The sequence below is a fragment of the Rhipicephalus microplus genome, chromosome X (genome assembly GCF_043290135.1).
Source record: "Rhipicephalus microplus isolate Deutch F79 chromosome X, USDA_Rmic, whole genome shotgun sequence".
NCBI lineage: Eukaryota > Metazoa > Arthropoda > Arachnida > Ixodida > Ixodidae > Rhipicephalus > Rhipicephalus microplus.
This window is the reverse complement of record NC_134710.1, coordinates 273,165,427-273,184,044: the sequence shown is the minus strand read 5'-3', so window position 1 is coordinate 273,184,044 and position 18,618 is coordinate 273,165,427. Positions and strand designations below refer to the sequence as shown.

General features: G+C 44.4%; 1 long non-coding RNA gene across 1 annotated transcript in view; it reads right to left on the bottom strand.

The window, feature by feature from the left end:
* LOC119162401 (uncharacterized) overlaps positions 1-18,618 on the bottom strand; it is a 106,252-nt gene that overhangs the window by 10,168 nt on the left and 77,466 nt on the right. The window contains exon 2 of the long non-coding RNA XR_012887326.1: positions 17,438-17,530. This is a non-coding gene — a long non-coding RNA (uncharacterized LOC119162401). The remainder of the gene's footprint in view (positions 1-17,437; positions 17,531-18,618) is intronic.

Sequence of the window (18,618 nt, the reverse complement as noted above, 5' to 3'; positions counted from 1 at the left end):
TTGCAAAAAGAAGCGAGGATATGCTTGCAAGCCACGAAGTCTTAGCACACTACATGCTAAACAGGCAATGATTGAATGATGTGTGGGGTTTAACGTCGCAAAACCACCATATGATTATGAGAGATGCCGTAGAGAAGCGTTCCGGAAATTTCGACCACATGGGTTTTTTTAACGTGCGCCCACATCTGAGCACACGGCCCTACATGCTAAACCGGCAAGTATTCCAGGGAGTGGACAGATCGCTCAGTAAGAAACGGTAGGTTATGTGGCGAAAGTTACACTTTTTTTCCAAACCGTTTAGTTTACAGTAAGTGGCACTCAGAAATTTTCCAGTCCCAGTGGAAATTTTTTGATGAGGTAGAAAAAATTGCCCATATAGTTTGGACATGTCCGGGTCAAAACGATGGTTCAGACAGAGTATCCTGGACGTAGAAATCTTGGCTTCTCCGCAGCCTAGATTTCAACGTCCAGTAAAACATCATCTGTCAAGCCCTTGCTTCCACCGCGTCTCAAGCGATTCCGGCCGATGACTATAGGGTGGCGGGCAATGCCTGATGGAATTGACTGAATTTTCATCAGTTTATTTTTCTCTCCTTTTCAAAGCACATATGGCCTTTTGATTTTGTTTTCCACACGTCAGCGGCTATGATGAGTAGTATAAGTACATTACCCGTCTTCTTAGGTCATGTCAATAAAAGAAGCCACAGTGCCTGCGCGGAACGCGCAGAAGTCACATCGAAAGCAGGAAGCGCGGCCTTTGAGAGCCTTTTTCAACACTCATTCGGTAGCTGCTACAAACACGCTTGCTGGGTACCCGCAACGCCATATATCATCAGAATCTTTGCGAAATAGGAAGGCATTATTATGTCATCCTTCATATTTCTTCGGAGAAGCGTGGTGCCCACAACAGACTTGCAAGGAATATGGTGCAACTTTTTATGCTGTGACTGACGATGATGAAGAATTATGCCTGAACATTGTGTAATGCATTCCAGCATTCGACGACCCACTGGTTACGTGATTTCCATTGTGTGACGCCTAGTTGTTTCTCTGTTATTCTAAATCTCTTTATTACATATAATAACGCGATTACTTTTCCGACATCTAACCTGCCTAAGAGCAGTTTGCAAGAAAGCTTCAAGCACCGGTGGGGATATGTAGTAAAATACTGCGCTGGCACGCACAGGATCGAGCTCAAATCTTATTGTGTTCTTGGTGTTTTGTATTTATTTAAGTCTTTTTTGTATTTTGCACTATAGTGGTTACGAACACCGGTGGCGGTGGCAGACAACTACGGCGCACGCGACCCTTGTGATATCATAGCATTGTTCGCTGTAAAACAAAACGACTGTGTTATTTATGCAGTTCCTGTTCAATTTTATTCTCAAGACAAAGTTCATCTGCTTCCTTTTTTGCATTAGTGGCACGAACATCGTACAGCATTTTCAAGTGTTATGCACCAACAGCAAAGCGCGTGTATGTATGTATGTATGTATGTATGTATGTATGTATGTATGTATGTATGTATGTATGTATGTATGTATGTATGTATGTATGTATGTATGTATGTATGTATGTATGTATGTATGTATGTATGTATGTATGTATGTATGTATGTATGTATGTATGTATGTATGCATGCATGCATGTATGTATGTATGTATGTATGCATACATGCATGCATGCATGTATGTAGGTATGTAGGTATGCATGCATGTAGGTATGCATACATGTATGCATGTATGGATGTATGCATGTATGGATGTATGCATGTATGGATGTATGCATGGATGGATGTATGCATGGATGGATGTATGCATGGATGGATGTATGGATGTATGGATGGATGGATGGATGGATGGATGGATGGATGGATGGATGGATGGATGGATGGATGGATGGATGGATGGATGAATGGATGGATGGATGGATGGATGGATGGATGAATGGATGCACGGACGGACGGATGGACGGACGGACGGATTGATAGACGGATGGATGGATGGACGGACCGATAGACGGACGGATGGATGGACGGACCGATAGACGGACGGATGTATGGACGGACGGATGGATGGATGGATGGATGGATGTATGGATGGATGGATGGATGGATGGATGGATGGATGGATGGATGGATGGATGGATGGATGGATGGATGGATGGATACAACTGTATTATATGAGCTAGACACACTAAGCGGTCGCCCCGCCGCGGCGGTATAGTGGCTAAGGTACTCGGCTACTGACCCGCAGATCGCGAGATCGAATCCTGGCTGCGGCGTCTGCATTTTCGATGGAGGTGAAAATGCTGTAAGCTCGTGTGCTCAGATTTGGGTGCACGTTAAAGAACTCCAGGTGGTCGAAATTTCCGGAGCCCTCCACTATGGCGTCTCTCATAATCATATGGTGGTTTTGGGACGTTAAACGTCACATATAAATCAACATTCAGTGGTCATATCCATTTAAATTGCGGAAAGCAACGAAAATGTTTTAGTGTGTTTAAATCCAGCGTTCATTTTCTCTTTCTTACCTGCTATCAATTTTTAGCCTCTTTATTATTTCAACCCTCCCCCACCCAGGGTAGTAAATTGAACGTGCATCTGGCTAACGTGTCTGTCTGCCCATGTTATCTCTGTCTTTTTCTTTCTGTTCAATGGTATAGACAAAGGCAGGCATCTTCGGTGTCAATAAACACGCAAGGTATATGAATTAATTACTTGGCATAAATCGCGATGGCAAAATTACATTTATTACGGTAGGACAAACTTGGAATCGTAGCTCAGATGAGTGATTTCTTAGTATTGAATTCTAGACGAGTTTTCTCAAAATGTTAGGGGAGATTTTCGATAAAAACGACTTAGCATCAGATCCTATGGATCGGTTAAGTGCAGTAATCCAGAAAATGCCCGTAAATATTGGAAAGGCTGAGGGGCAGAACGTGGTCATATTTACCAGACACACTGAAAGGCTGAGGGGCAGAACGTGGTCATACTTACCAGACACACTGGTCGCATTATTTGCATTCGCATTTCTTTGAAACACAATGCGGTGGTATGAAAGGCCAACTGAAAGGCCGCGCAATAGGTGGAAATCTTCACATCCGACGGAATTCATACGGCATCAATTGCGGCGCTCACACTATCTGGCTTTCAGAGAGCATAAACTTTGATGATAATGGTGCCTTATGTAGTTCGCTTGCCGAAAATAATGAATTATACGTGCAAGGCATCAACTTTTTTACCTTGTTAATCATATAACTTTTCATCTCTTTTGGTTAATCTCCCAGCCTTTCTTTTGTTTTTATCTGTCTCTCTCACTATACGGAAGTGAGCACGTCTGCTAGTGATATATAACGTGTAACTTTACTATTTCATTCCACTTAAACCCATAACCTTATAGCAGACTGCTCATGTCGTTGCATCTTTTAGTACCTCCATTCGAGGCGTGTGCGAGGTGTGAACGCATGTGGGGACTGGTTACCCTCTCATTGCCTCCTATGGCTTTTGTAAATAGCGTGCTCATATTTAATGACTCGCCCAAACCACTTCTCCTAGAATTGCTACTCCTCATAAGCCAGCAGCTACTGTCCAGTTGTTGGTTGCAACAGAAGGAAGTGTTGTGGATAGTAACGCTGTTCAAACATTCTTTCAATTTTCGGGGTACAGTCGCAGTTGATTTCGGCCATCGCTCGCGTAGGCGCACGTATACAGCTTCAAGCCGCGCTACGAGGACTAGTGTGAGAAATCAAACTCCACGCCAATTTTATTAAACACCACAATCACCTGAAAGAGAAAACAATCAAGAAAGAACTTAAAATGGGGATATAAAATCAACCTCTCGTTTTCTTTTTTTCCTCGACTTTTTTTTATTTTGCCGCAGCACACACGTGAACAAATGCGGGTATACTCGGTGTTGTGAATGCGCCACGCAACTCGGTGACATCTCATTGTTTCCTCCCTTCACCGAGCGGCTGATGGCTGCTGTGCCCTTGAGCGCAGTTCGCTTAATTTTCTTCAGCGGACCCCCCCCCCCCCCCCCCCACCCTCATTCAACGCTTCGCCTGGTCCCTTCATTTTCGTGCTGCACGCCAGAAAATGGGCGGTCAAAAGAGAGCGAGGGAGAAAGAGAGTGAAATAGCTTGACGCGCCGTAGTGGTATAACCACGAAGCGTGCAGCTCGTTTCACAGGCGCCGTCAACCGAAACCTATTCCCGGAGTAAAGCCAGGCTCGCTAACACACGAACCCGAGCAAAAAAACAAGAGGGGGGACGCAGTATATATTGCAACAACTCTGAACGAGGTGACTGGAGAAAACTACAAAAAAGTGTGTGCCCGGGAGTGCAGCATATGAGGCCGTGGAGAGCACGGACCGCGAGAGATGACTCGTATACGGTGAGTATACGTGGCTAAGTCCTGTCGTAGAGCGTCTCTCAGTGACCAAGCCCAGAGGCGACCCGGGTGGCGCGTAGCCCTGAAAAAAGCGATGGAGAGCGCTAGAGAAAGAGAAAGCCTCCTAGATGGCGAGAGGAGAGAGCGAAGGCATTGCGCTCTTACTGTGTCGGAAAAGGCAAAGTTTGCCGCCGTGGCTGATCCCACTCGTTACTTGGAGCGAATGCGCGCGCTGCCCGAGAAAGCGGCACGCGCCGGCCGCTCGCTGCCGAGCCGTAGCCACGCACTTCCAAGCTCCGCGTCGCCTCCATAGCTGCGTCACCCTCCCTGCCGTCTCGCAGCGTGCTCCTCCAACGCCGCGCCTGCCCCCCCAAAACGGCTGCCGCACGTTTCCCGGCGACTTCGTGAAAATTTGATGTACCCTGCCGGCGTATGCGCATGCGCGCTTCAATTATGCATCTTTATGACCTTCCACCTGCGCGTTCTAGATCAAAATTGCATGCACTTCAGAGTTGCTTCCCTCACCCACCGCGCAGCTTACTTCGTCCTCTCTAGCCCATCATCTCGGCTCTAGCATCCCGCCATCGCGGTAGGTGCTTTGTAGAGGAGCGCTGGATGGATGCGGGTTTGTCTACCTGTCTCCTGGCTCTCATGCTCCCTCCTCTCGCGTAGGTCCCCTGCTCCAGTGCTGGCGGGGAAAGAGAGCGTGCAGGCAGAGGTGGCACAGGATATAAACAATTCCCGGAGCTATTGATTCCCTCGCCTCCCTACGGGCTTACATGCTCCACTGTATGGGACAGCGTGGTGGATTCCATAATGCATAGGGCTGCAAAGCCTCCGCAAGAGTCGGCGTTGTATTCAATGTCTCCAGGTTCTTTCGGTGACAAGTTTCACGCGGATGTGTGTGTTCCTTTCAGGTTATGTCGACAGACAAAGGCGCATGTCTTCTTAAGTTCCAACTAAACCAGTGAACGTGTCCGTCTGATAATGTTCTGAAATGCATAATATTCTCTTCAATAAAGAAAAAAGAATCTATGACCCTATACGTTGTGCACATTTATGACGCTTATACAACATATTACTTGTGCAAATATGCGCAGTAGTATTATGTGCCTAGTGCAAAAAAAATCCGAAAACAACTTGATAGATCGTAATGAAGTATATACCAATATGTTAACCTCGCTCATAACTAAGCCGGTGTTCCTTTCTTAAAAAAAAATGATATTGAAAGTGAATGGAATCACAAACTGGTCAGAAGTACAGATAATAAAAACTTATTCAGAGCACTAATAATAATAAAAAAAGAACTCTTGCTTGTCGCTCACGCCACCCGCGCATGCGTTTAAATCACCTAAGAATACGGAGAAAATAGTAAGAAGTTGTTTTAACATGGGCTCCACAAACAAGATGCAGTTGAATTGAAACACCACGTACTTGTGGAATAACTTATCGAACAAATTTTATTTGTCTAGTATGCGACGTCACGTTAAGTAACGGTGGTAATTGTGACGAGGCCATCTGGAGTCACCATTTACCATATCGGCGCCCCACTGACGTATTATGAGGAACGCCATTGTGTGGTCCACAAAAGTGTGTGTGCTCGTTAAAGCACCTCGTTAGCACCCTGCGGAAACATTTTACATGTACTTTCTGAATAAAGTTGTTCACTGCAATGAGACTCATCCTGGGCAATATTCAATCTCAAAACGTTTTGAAGGCGAACAATACCTTCATAAATTAGGCGCGGGGCCGTGGCGATGCATGAAAGTCGCTGACCCAGCATTTTTTTTTTGTTCACACAGGAAGCAATGACATATGCTCGTTAGGCATGCAACAACAACAACAACAACAACAACAACAACAAAAGAGGAGAGTCATTGTCATGTGGTCGCAACGATCACATTATTTGTGAACAAGCGGTTTATGCACGCGTGTGCGTTATCAAGCGATGTTTAAAATTCGCTGTGAGTTGTGTCTTCTATGCCTTTCCTGACTCTCGCATAACCGTTTTTTTTTTTCAGAATCGTGTGTAAAACAAAACGCAACTTGTCAGTTCTGAGTTTTTTTTTTTTTTTTTGAAGAGAAGGGCTCGTATGACAAAATAAAGTCACTATTTTGATTATTAAAAGCACGTGAGAATATATTTAATTTGCGAATGGTTCTTGCAACGGAAATGTTACAGCGAAGTTGTACTGTATTCCCGTTTTCATAGCAAAATCAGAGAGAAAAACAATATCAATGTATCCATCCAGATATTGTGGTAAATTATTCCTTGTCTTTGTATTTATTATCACACTAAGCTCTTTCAGGGGTTTCGCTGGGTGATTTTAACTTTACTGCATTGTCTTCCAGGGTTTCAGAAGTCTCTGGCTTAGGTCTCTCACGACTGGACGGCGAGATCTTGTCCTCTCCACAGTAAGCCGGTTAAATGGCGCCCACGACGGATTGCCCAGCTCGCGGGCCAGCTGGACGACCCGCGAGTTGGTGAACTGTTTTATTAATTAGCAGGAAGAACAACAATATTTTGAAAAAATTTATTATCACGATTTTGATGATGATGATCATAATTATGATGATGACGATGATCGTAATGAGGGAGTTTGCGGCGCAGGGGCCACTTGTGGCCAAAGAGCGCCATGTACTTTTACGTAGTGTTAGCGTTGTCAAATTATTTACTGCAAAACCTCTCAAGATAAATGTTTCACTATTGGTGCTAGGATGTCCGCCTCCTTAAGTGACGTATTTGAACAAACGTGATTGTGATTTCAAAGCGACCTTAAAAATACGTTCATCACAACTAACATATTTTCCAGATGCCTCAAAAGTTCAAGCTTAGTATTCCCTTCCACACACGAGAAACTCGAGAAAAATCTCGCCATATCCACGAAGTCAATGATGATGAAGGAGCTTGCTCGGAACTGATTGACGGGAACCCGTGAATTCTTGGTAAAAGTTCTCTAGCATCATATCAAGACATGACACTTTGTTATGGGTGATCGTATATACACTTATATACACAATGTTTTATTATTTACAAATATGTACGCTGATATATAAACAAGATGTAATCATTTACATATCAATGCAAATACATACTAGAATTACGTATACTTATTACAAAGCTGTTGGACAAGTTTTCTTTTTCGTAGTACAATTTCGTGGTCGGTGAACTATGTGGCGAGGGTGTCTTGAAATAGAGGTTGCAGTTCAAAGTTAGAGAAGGCAATGTCGATACAGGTCCCAATTCGAGGATTTCTTGCCGCCATTTGAGTGCTGCCTCTCGGAGTTCGCCTGTCGATGACCCTTTTTCGCAGCACAAAGTGCACACAATGCCTTACAGATGTGTAGTGGACATATCGCTTATCAGCAAAATGACGAATGGTAAAGTGGTATAGTGGGTGCTTCCCTAGGTCATGAAAGTTATGGTTGGCGTCTGGTGGGTTGGCGTCTCCTGCCCTAGACTGGTCTTTTTCGCTTCGCCTTCCCGATTATATGCCCATATTTGAAGCAGAAGTTTTTGCGATAATTTTAGCTCTCCGTAAAATAACTGCTTCAGTAAGAACCGCAATAATTTTAACAGATTCACTATCACTATGTGCCTCCCTTACTGCAGATGAGAACTCGCATGCTCAGAACGCTTTCAAAGCATTAGTTCCCTCGCATCTCAATCTCATCAAACTGGTCTGGGTTCCTGGACATAAGGGCATTTATGAATGAAATGACAGATGCGTTGGCCAAGTCATCTTTAAATGGGCCTGTTATTGATGTATTACCGGCATCGAAATTCTTGATAGGCACTAGATTAAGAAAAAAACTACTGTTAGAGGAATTTTCTACACCTTCACTAACAGCCACACCAGAATTCAAGCACTTGTTATACCATTGGAATAGTAAAATATGTCAAGCGCGAGGAACGGAAGTCGCAATCACTAGACTGCGCTGTGAAATTCCACAGCTGAATTTATATTTACACAGAGCTGGTCTGGCAGCCTCCCCTCATTGTCCTGTTTGTGGAGTAAATGAGTCAACTGAACATTATCTCATTTATTGTCATATATTCTCTGTCTTACGTAAAAACACTTTAGGAGCCGTTTGCCACCTTCTCGGAATCGATTTAAACACTGAAAATGTGCTTTCTTTCGGGGCTTTGTGTCTAGGCCACAACGACGGAAGGATGGTTGACGCATTGCAGGAGTTTGTCAAAAGTGCAAAGAGGTTTAAGTGCTGAAATCACTGTTCGGTAGGTTTTGAAATTTCCAAATTTATATTAAATCAAATACGACGCTTTATTGCATTTTACTAAAGATTATTTACAATTCAACCATCAAAATTGTCTTGTTGCATCTTTCTTTTATGACTCGTAAATGGATTAGTTTTAATCTGTAATTAAACAAGAAATTCATGAAAACTATCCGGTTCTTGGCCAATCCTCCAGCGTGGGTATGCGCCACATCGTCAAGGATCTTGACTTGACTTGACTTGACTTGGTGGGTACACTGCACTAGCGTACACGCCAACAGACTTTGCCCGAGCAAAAGAAGCTTGGCGAGCAAGCCCCTAAAATGGCAGAATAAATAACTCAAAGCTCCAGGGCAGTGTTTTCTTCTTTAGCTTTCCGCAGAATATTTTTTTTGTTCAAGAGAAAAGGTTGGTTTGACGAGAAAAGGTGTTGACATTATTTGCAATGAAGCAGAAATACTTTAAACGCAGAGGAAAGGGAGAAAATATGTTGAAAAAGAGAGTGCTTGTGTTCGTTTGTATTAGTAGCTGCGCTCTTTAGTTTTCTACTCAGAATATTTTTATTTGTTTGCTTTTCTTCGCCAACTAGCATATCTGTACCAAAAGAGCGTATTGCTACCACGCCATTGGCTTGATAGGTCACACTATATGAGCATGAAATGACAAGAGCAAATGTATTTAAGCGGACGCTCTCAAAGTTGTCGTAAATTTTATCGCTAGACAACTAAAGGCTTGTTTACCCTGGGGAACATGCGCTTTAACCCACTCAATGGTGGAAATTCATGATTCAAGTGAATGCTAGCAAGTCAAACAAATGACTGAATTAGCAGCGCATGTACTCTTGAAGTGTTTAGTATTCGTTGAATAAAGGCACAAAGAGCACACATTTTCTGTTCATTAATTAGCAGAATAACTTGAAATACAACAGTTGCTCGGGCTCACTACTTAACTATCAAAGAATTATGTGAGGGGTAATTCAAAACTAAAAGCGCATGTCTCTTCCGTCATTGATATCTAAAGTGGTGCCCCCTTAAAAGAGTTGATGATGCATCGCCATTTTTAGTAAGTTTCGCTTGCTACTGTGTTTTCCAAAAGCTGCAGATGCGTTAACGAATTTGAAATTCAAATGAATGTTCGGTTGCTTCATTTTCTGACATCTCACATCAGTATTAGAGCTATACTTCATTGAAAACGCGTGTTTCTAGAAGTAGAAAAAGCACTTATGGTGACGATTCGGAATTTTTTACTTAAAACAGCGATGTGCGGTACTAAAACACATGCTTGAAAACTTCATGTTGCTTACTTTTGGAAAAAAAAAGGGGGGGGGGGGAGTGCGAGATCGCTTGTTGATCTCAATCCAATATGATGGATAAACAGGGCGCCGCCACACGAACTATCCTCGCAGTCTGGGTTCTTGAGCCCGTGCAACACACGCACTGACAGATGGGGGAAAATGCAAAATGGCAAAACGTTCATTTCCCGCGCCGGAACGAACGCAAAAATATGAGTAATATCCCGAATTCCAGCCGTGCTTCATTTCGATGAGCGGCCGCCTATACACGGGTTAGAGATTTCGGCGCGAGAATTTCCGCAGCTGGCACAGCTGGTATAACGGTGTACGCGCCGGCGGCGGGCCTGGCGGCGCGCACGGAAGGCCGGGAATCAGCGCGAAAAAAAGTTATGTGCAGTAAGAAGCGAGGTGAATAACAAAAAAACGTAGGAAACACTAAAGCCGAAAAAAAGAATTGTAATAACAGCGACGTAACAATACCTAAACGCAAAAGCCGCAGAAAGCAAGTCGCAGCGGTGCCTGGGGACAAGGCATATATTCCTCCCCCCCCCCCCCCTTTTTTGCAAGGAAACCAAAATTATAATACAGCAGTAGTTCCTTGCGCGCCAATTTTATCGATTCCCGATACAGGGTGCATCGCACAATATGACGGCTCTTGGGCCCAACGAACGAAAGAAAGAACCTCCCCTCACCACCGACCATGGGCCACGTTGTAAGCAAGGAGGGAGCCGAACGCCTCATTCGTGAACAGCGTGTGTGGCGGCCTACGTGCGCCACTCTGTTGTAGTGCTCTGATCTAGTTCTCACGCACTTTTTTTTTATTTTGCTGGCATTCGTGTTTTTTCTGGAGCAGATTGTGTGCAGGGAAGAGTATTTACATCCTTACTGCCATTCGATCACTGTGCAGCTCATTTGGGCCTCCTTCCTGCATCCCTTCCTCCACTTCCCCCCTTGCTTTTGTTGTTCCCGTTCCTTTAAGTAGATTCGCCCAAGCAAGTTTGCGCATAATAAAACAGTAGTGCAACTATAATTACTTGCCGTCATTGTAAACGACTGTTATCAAGTTTTTCTACTCGTTTATAATTAAAAAAGATGCAAACATGAATGAACGTCGTTTTGTCGCGCAGGTTAAGATGTTGCAGAGGATAGTGGAGGCTACCCTGCTGGTGTCTTAAAATGAGCAAGATGGGCGCAGACGCTCGTTGTGTGAGCAATAGCGCCTTTAAAAATCTGGAAATAAATTTTAGCGAAACATAGCTGTCCTTTTCTATGCGTTCCTAAAAAAAAGAGCCAGAAGCGCAGTCGGAAGTTGCATGTAGTGAGCATTTCATTATTGTGATTTACTTTATATTCTCCCATAGCCACAAAATTATTGTTCCTCTAAGAGCAGGTAGATAGCTATCCGGATTTTTTCTCGCGATAACGTGGCTTTGTAGCAATTATTCATTCTATTTCCGGCATATTTTAAGTATGCCGGCACATCAAATACTCGCGACAAAGATTCTATCCGCTGAGCAGGCTTAAGCGTTCTGCACGTCTCACTGTAAGAGATGTTGGCAAGCTCTTTTACTGCTTTTTCGAACGAAGCGTAAGGCAAGAATTTTTTTTCTCGTAAGCGTCAAAGCAAAGGAGTTACGAGAAATGGTGGTGTTACGACACTTGTATTTCACTTTATTTACTCGGACAACACACACCACGTCACGTGTAAGAAAGCTAGCCGGAGAAGAATGGCAGAAAAAGAAAAACGGCTGCCTCAGCCGTAGATCTCCGCTCAGCGGACTCGTCGCGATTCGTGGTCACGCCTGCCGGAAACAAGACAGCCGTACAGAGCTGGCCGTCAGCTGGAAGGCTCATATTTCAATGGCCTCGGGCCGGGCAATAACAGCGTTTGGCCATTAAGGGAGGACCCTTTCCTTGCTCTTAAGTGCCGGGGAATTACTTGGCCCGGTTTTTGTTGCAGTTTTCCCCCAACTCTGGCAGAGTCGCTTTCGAGCTGCGATGTGCCCCTGTAGTCCGAATGCCTCCGATGCCGTCCCCGGAAGGCGCCGACGCTTGGAAACCCTTCACGCCTGGTGGCACTCGGCTAACAAGCACCGCCGTCTCTGATTCGTGAGCAGAGATGACTGCCGCAGCTCCCCCTGCCGGCTTGATCGCGGCGCGTACAAGCCTGACCACTCATTCCGTTCCCACTTTTGGTTCATGAAACAAGTTTGAAGCTAGGTTTACTTTTGTCACAGTCACTGTGTGTACCGGTGTGACAGGGGCAGGGAGTTTCAGCGAAGTGGTAGGGAGTGGCTTTTCTACTTCCTTGATATGGCTGCTCTGATTTGGGAGCATGCGATGAGACGAGTGGGACGACTGTACACACGTGCGGTGAGCTTTTGTCATTGTCGGCTTTTCACAGTAGGGGACATCTGATTTCATCGATAAACCTCCATTCGGTGGAATATATTTGCGGACCACTCAGTAAGTTGTGCCGGGCTCACGGTGTAAATCTTGAGCCACGCGATGCAGTCGTTGATAAGGTACGCATCAGCGTTCGTCGTCTCATTGAACATATGTTTTCCTTTACGTACTTGCTAGGTGTTTATCTGTAAGGCGTTTTCTTCTCTCCTTTAAATGCACTACTCATGGATACCCCAGCACGACTGCACCTTTCCTTTGCAGTTTATGCAATATATATTGTGAAAGCACTTGTTGTTGGGCTAGTTGGTACATCATTTCTAAAAGTTCATTCGAGCGCGAAAACGCGACACGATCACTCACACACGCACACACCCATGCATCAAACACACACAGCGCTGTGCGTGTTTGATGCACGAGTGTGAGCGTGTGTGAGTGATCGTGTCGTGTTTTCGCGCTCAAATTAACTTTCAGAAATATGTAATCTTTTGCTGCACAACGACCATTATAGCAAAACAGCTGTATGGATCTCGTCTGCCTCAATTCTTCCGCATCAGTGTGCGCTCTGCTACCTTTGCCCAGTGAAGTTATTACGCAAAATGTTCTTTTACCTGCTACTTCTTGTCGCAAACCACCATGTAATCTTTATTTTCTTGTGTAGGTGTGGTAAACTAAAAGTTAACCAAGCTTTTGTGTGAACAGATTTGACTTCCAAACTATTAGAAAAAAAATCATCTTTCACCATTCCCCAAAGCACCTTCAATTATGTACGTTTCACCCAATCCAGCATGCAATTTAGTGCTAACAGCTGCTTGAATTACCGAAGCAGTCGCTGGCATCAACAAATGCAAAAGATACCACCAATGCATCCTTTCGAAGCGCTTGGTCAGCGAAGTTGTAAATATGTAACAATTAACGTTGGCCAGACTCGTAAAACAGCGATCCCATGCAAGGTGTGCGCTCATTACGCCATTGCTCTTGAAAAATACACATATCACGAACACACGTGTTTTAAAACAATTTACAAAACCCTTATCACTTGACCCTACGCCTGACCCCCGTATTCAAAACGTCCCTTCACTCAATGCTTCACCTTCACTTGAGAAAGCCGATGGGAGCGCTGTCTATAGGCACTGCAAGTCACTGCATATCAGCAATAATCTGCTGCGATTCTTGAGTAGCGCAGCATCATTTTCAGCCGAGCAGCGGCGCAGTGCTCAGCTCTGTCAAGTGACGGGCGAAAGTCGAGTCGAAGAGCGTTTCTGAAGACGGGGGTAAGTCACCGTGCCTACTGCCACTGCTGTTCCCGTCGGTGCTCGTCATATAAAACACACTCTTCTGCAGTCCTATAACCGTGCTTGATCTGTCCATGAAACACTCTGAAGATACTGAGTGAAAGGCACCCTCTTTCCGAAGCAGCAGGTGCGCGAGTGGTCACGTTGCGGAAGAGCGCCATGTCATCGCTCACTGCAATGGAGAAGAGCGTCACGTGTCTACTCACCACTTGTCGATGTTGGCTGTTGTATCGTCACATTGGGATGCGTTTTGTTTTGACGGATTCAAAATTCCTCAGATTCTATATATAGCTTTGCCGTAAAACTCTCGTCGCCACATTTGCTCCAGTGACATTTCTGTTCCTGGACTTCAAATCAATATATTACAACTGACGCATTCTGTACAGCACGCACGATAAGTATCCATAAAGTTATATTATTTCTCCAGTCTGAACACCAATCTTCCCTGACGCAAAGTAAATGTGTTTTAAAATTAATTTTCTTATTTATTACTTAAAGAATATGGCAGTCTTTGAACACCAAACATGTGAAAGACAACCATGCTTGCATTTAGAAACGGATGAAATGCAAAGTATTCCCCAAGGTTACCAGCGTACCACGCATGAAAGCAGGAGAGGGAGCACTCCTTAACTGTTAAAATATAACATGAGCTACCAATGTGGACCTAATGTGTTTAGCGACATTCAAACTAAGATGCTATCAGTTTCCGCATCACTGTAATCACTGGGAATACTTTCTTGTTGAGTCCAGTTTGTGGCACGGCCCCCGGTAGAGAATAAACTTTATCATTCACGACGAGAAAAAGCCGCTGCTTGCTCTTTATCACTTTTTCTTGCTAAACGTTGCTACCGAAAGGTCATTCACGCGCGCACTTATGTATGGCGAGCCCGCGTTCTCGCGCCGGCGTACAACCTGCACAATCGACGCAGCCACCTAATTAATACAAATGCAGCGGAGCTGTGGTGCGGGCGCGTTCAATCATCGCTTATCGAGAGCCACGACGACGCAGCGCGACGACGGTGACGCGACGTAGTGCCTGCTGCCAGCGCTGTCTCGGCGCGGCGAGCAGATTTACGGCCGGCCTTTTGCGGCGCACCGTTCCGATTAATTGCCCGCCCGTTTAATCTCGAACGCAGCCGGCGTCCGGGAGGCGTGCTGCCAGCTTGCAGAGTGGACGTCCCACAGTTCGTGTGCCACCGGCGCGAACACGTATGCGTGGTCGGGCCACATCATCGGGATTTGCCGCAGTAGGGCCCATGCTGTGCGCGTGATGGCCTGCAAGCTAAGCGACTATATGACGGCGCTGCCGCGTCCCAAGTTACACGGCTTCTAGCCCTGAGAATTTTGGCAAAGTACGAAGGGAAATGGCCGCGGCAAAGGGGCAGGGAAAGCGACCGATTTTCCGGATTGACTGCTACGTGGCGGCTATCGTCCCGTCATTCATTTTTTTATGCGTCGTTCATATAATTTGACAGTCATGTTATCAAGTAAATGTTTGTTCTGCCCTAAAATGAGAAACCTTTTAAGATACAACCTTATAACCAGTTAGATAGAAGAGAGACTCCCAGGTGGTTGAAATTTCCGAAGCCCTCCGCTACGGCTTCTCTCATAATCATATAGTGATTTTGGGATGTTAAACACCACATATCAATAAATCAACAATATGACTTGGCCTGCGCCGAACGATAGCGCTTATATTTCGGCCAGAGACAAACCACGTCGAAAGGAAAACTAGTCATACTAATAATATCTTCGGTTTAACATTCCTAAACCACCGTATGATTATGACAAACGCCATAAAGGAGGACTCCTGAAATTTCGACGACCTGGGGTTCTGTAATGTGCACCTAAATCTAGACACACTACGAAACATTTCCGCCTCCGTCGGAAATGCAGCCGCCGCAGCCTGGACTCGATCCCGCGACCTTTGGGTTAGCAGTCAAGTGCCATAAACACCAAACCATATAGGAGCTTAAATAGTAAGCGTAATAATAATTTCTCTTTCGTGGCACTTATTATGTACGGTGTGTATAGTGTGAGATGCCCAAGTATGAGGCGACCAGGTAAACAATGTCTTATATTATAAATTGTTGGGTCTAACTATCCGAAATCACACAATGACGTCATAGTGCAGCGTTTCGGCTTAATTGCGACCAAAACTATAAGTACATGAATACTTTAGCATTCTGCTACCCCCTCCCCCTCCTCGACAAAATGCGGCCTGCAGTCGAACCCGCATTGTCGTGAATAACATCAGAACGTAAAAGCCGCTGAGACACAAGGACGAATTAAAGTATTGGAATTCACAGTTACTTGACGCGAGAATCAATTACATGCCCTTCCGCGTGCAAAGTGTTACTTACAAAGTGCATACTTTTTTTCCCGGGGACTGTGGATAGGGTAAGCGCCACACTGAGATGGAATACCAGTCTGGTATATATAGTTATACCCTAAATCGTCTAAGCTGCATAATAAATGGTGCTTTCATTTGAAAACTTGGTCACAGCGAATGATGTTAAGGCTCACGTCTTGTGTTTGTTACTTTAGACAAAGATTCACACCCCATAAATAGTGAAAGAATTGGCGTGTATGTACACGTATTTTGTAGACGGCAATAGAAAATACTGTAGGGGAATAGGAAGGCATTCAGAGTATATAAAGAATTCCTGATGTAAAAGCAATCCGCTCTGTATCGGTTTTTAATCCCAACCCATTACTTTACTTCCGCTAAATGTATGGCGTCCAGCGAACAACGCATACCGCAATTGCTACCATGAGCTTGGACGCTGTTCTGATGGTGATGCGCCACTCGGTCACTTAAGGAAGTAACCACTACGCTTATCGCCGCATCCAACCATCGCCGTGGGGCGTTTTCTATGTAATGTGAAGTTAGGTGGTTGATGGTTACATAAACTTTTTCGCTGCACTCTACTGCGGACATGCTTAAAGGTGCCCTGCAACAAACACTTTTACAAGCAGCCATCGCGTTGCTTCACTAAATGAATTTATCGCCTCAAGAATCGGCCACTGAAAGAACTTTGTATACAAGTACGAGCGGAGTTTAGGATATTTGTCGCACGCTCTACTTCCATTCTCTCTTCTCTCGTCCCGGTGAGCACGCTGGAAGCTAAGCAGGAGGCATGACACGGAGAAAGAAAGTTACGCACGCGTAACGTAACGCGTAGCACCCTGAGCACTCTTTATTTTATTTGAACGCTTGGCTGACCATCAGAAAGCTGACGGGCGGACGCAAGCATGCTGGTGGCGGCCTCCCGCGGCGGTTGCAGTAACTACGCAGCCAACGAATCGGCCACTTGCCGTCAGTTTGGGTATTTGGCGTGGTCACTTGAGTATATGGCGTATATTTATTTATGTAATATTAATTAAGTAATTTGTTTGTTTGTTTTGGATACCGGCTTTCCGAATGAGGACTACTGTAGGAGGGCAATCAAAATAGACAAGAGATAATTACATTGAAAAAGAGAAAATTCATGACTACAGATCTTTTGCAATATCCCATGGTGTGTACGAGAACATACGCTACGTAGTTAAAAACATTTAGAACGCATACATGATACATAGCGGACCCTTTCAACAACATGCAGATAATTGTCCCTAATAAACATAAAAGAAAATTTGCCACGTATGGCAATGATATAATTATCATATTCAAATGGCACTCAAGAATTGTACAAGTAAGTGAGAAAGGGAAAACACACCAATTCAACTGTGGTTGGCACGAATATGGTTATCAAGTAAAGTTTAAAAAGTATTCAATCGTTACTATTAGTTATAAAGCCGGATAATCTATTCACTTACCTGATTTACTGTGGAAAGAATAGTTGAATCGGTTGGTGTTGCAACGGTGTTCTTGTAAAGTCAATGAATGCTTGTGGTGTGACTGTCTGCTCTCTGGAATAGATATGAATCTAGAGCTGTAGATATTTAGCTGTTTGGGAATAAGTTGGACGATAATTTTCAGGTGTGCTAGTTTAGCGTAATTACGTAATGTTAGTAGCCTAATTCTTGATTTGATTGATTGATTTATATGTGGGGTTTAACGTCCCAAAGCCAGCATATGATTATGAGAGACGCCATAGTAGAGGGCTCCAGAAATTTCGACCACCTGTGGTTCTTTAACGTGACCCAAATCTGAGCACACGGGCCTACAACATTTCCGCCTCCATCGGAAATGCAGCCGCTGCAGCCGGGATTCGAACCCGCAACCTGCGGGCCAGCAGCCGAGTATATCTTAGCCAATAGACCACCGCGGCGGGGCAGTAGCCCAACTCTTGCGATTAATTCAGTGAGTGAATCAAGCACACTATTTGTTGCAGATGAACCTGACCGCCTTTCAGTGTATTGCTTCATGCTATTTTAAGGTATTTGTGGCTGCGAATCGGACTTAATTAGCGTATTCAATCAATGGCCGAATGAAGGTTCTAAAGGCAAAGAGTTTTGTTTGAGCTGGTGCAGATCACAATCATTTTTTATGAAAGAAAATATACTCGTTAAAGCTGAAGATCCAAAGTAGTTAACATGCGCCTCCCATCTAAGGTCACTAGAAATCATTAGTTCAAGATAGTTATGCTGTTTGAGGAAAGTTATATGTGTGTCGTCAATAGTGTTGGTAAAATGTGATATGTTTTGTTTACAGGTTTTCATAAAAACGCAGATTAATATACTTAACGTTTAAGGTCGTCTGCCATTTTGATGAGCACATATCTTACAGTGGTATTAGGGCACTGGCGAGAACAACATGACATAAGAAGAGTTAGTTCTTTGTAAATGACAATATTCAACGAAAAACTATGTTTGTTCTAATAGATTGAGGTTAATCGTGAACGAAATAAATTCATGCACCTCCACGAAGTAACTCATGACGAGTGGGCGAAGCTCTGGGTAGCGTACGGGTGAGTAACCATGCACTGCCCCAGCGTTGCCTCATATAATGTAAATTGAGTGACATAAAGCGACATAAACAGTCGATGACAAACCTA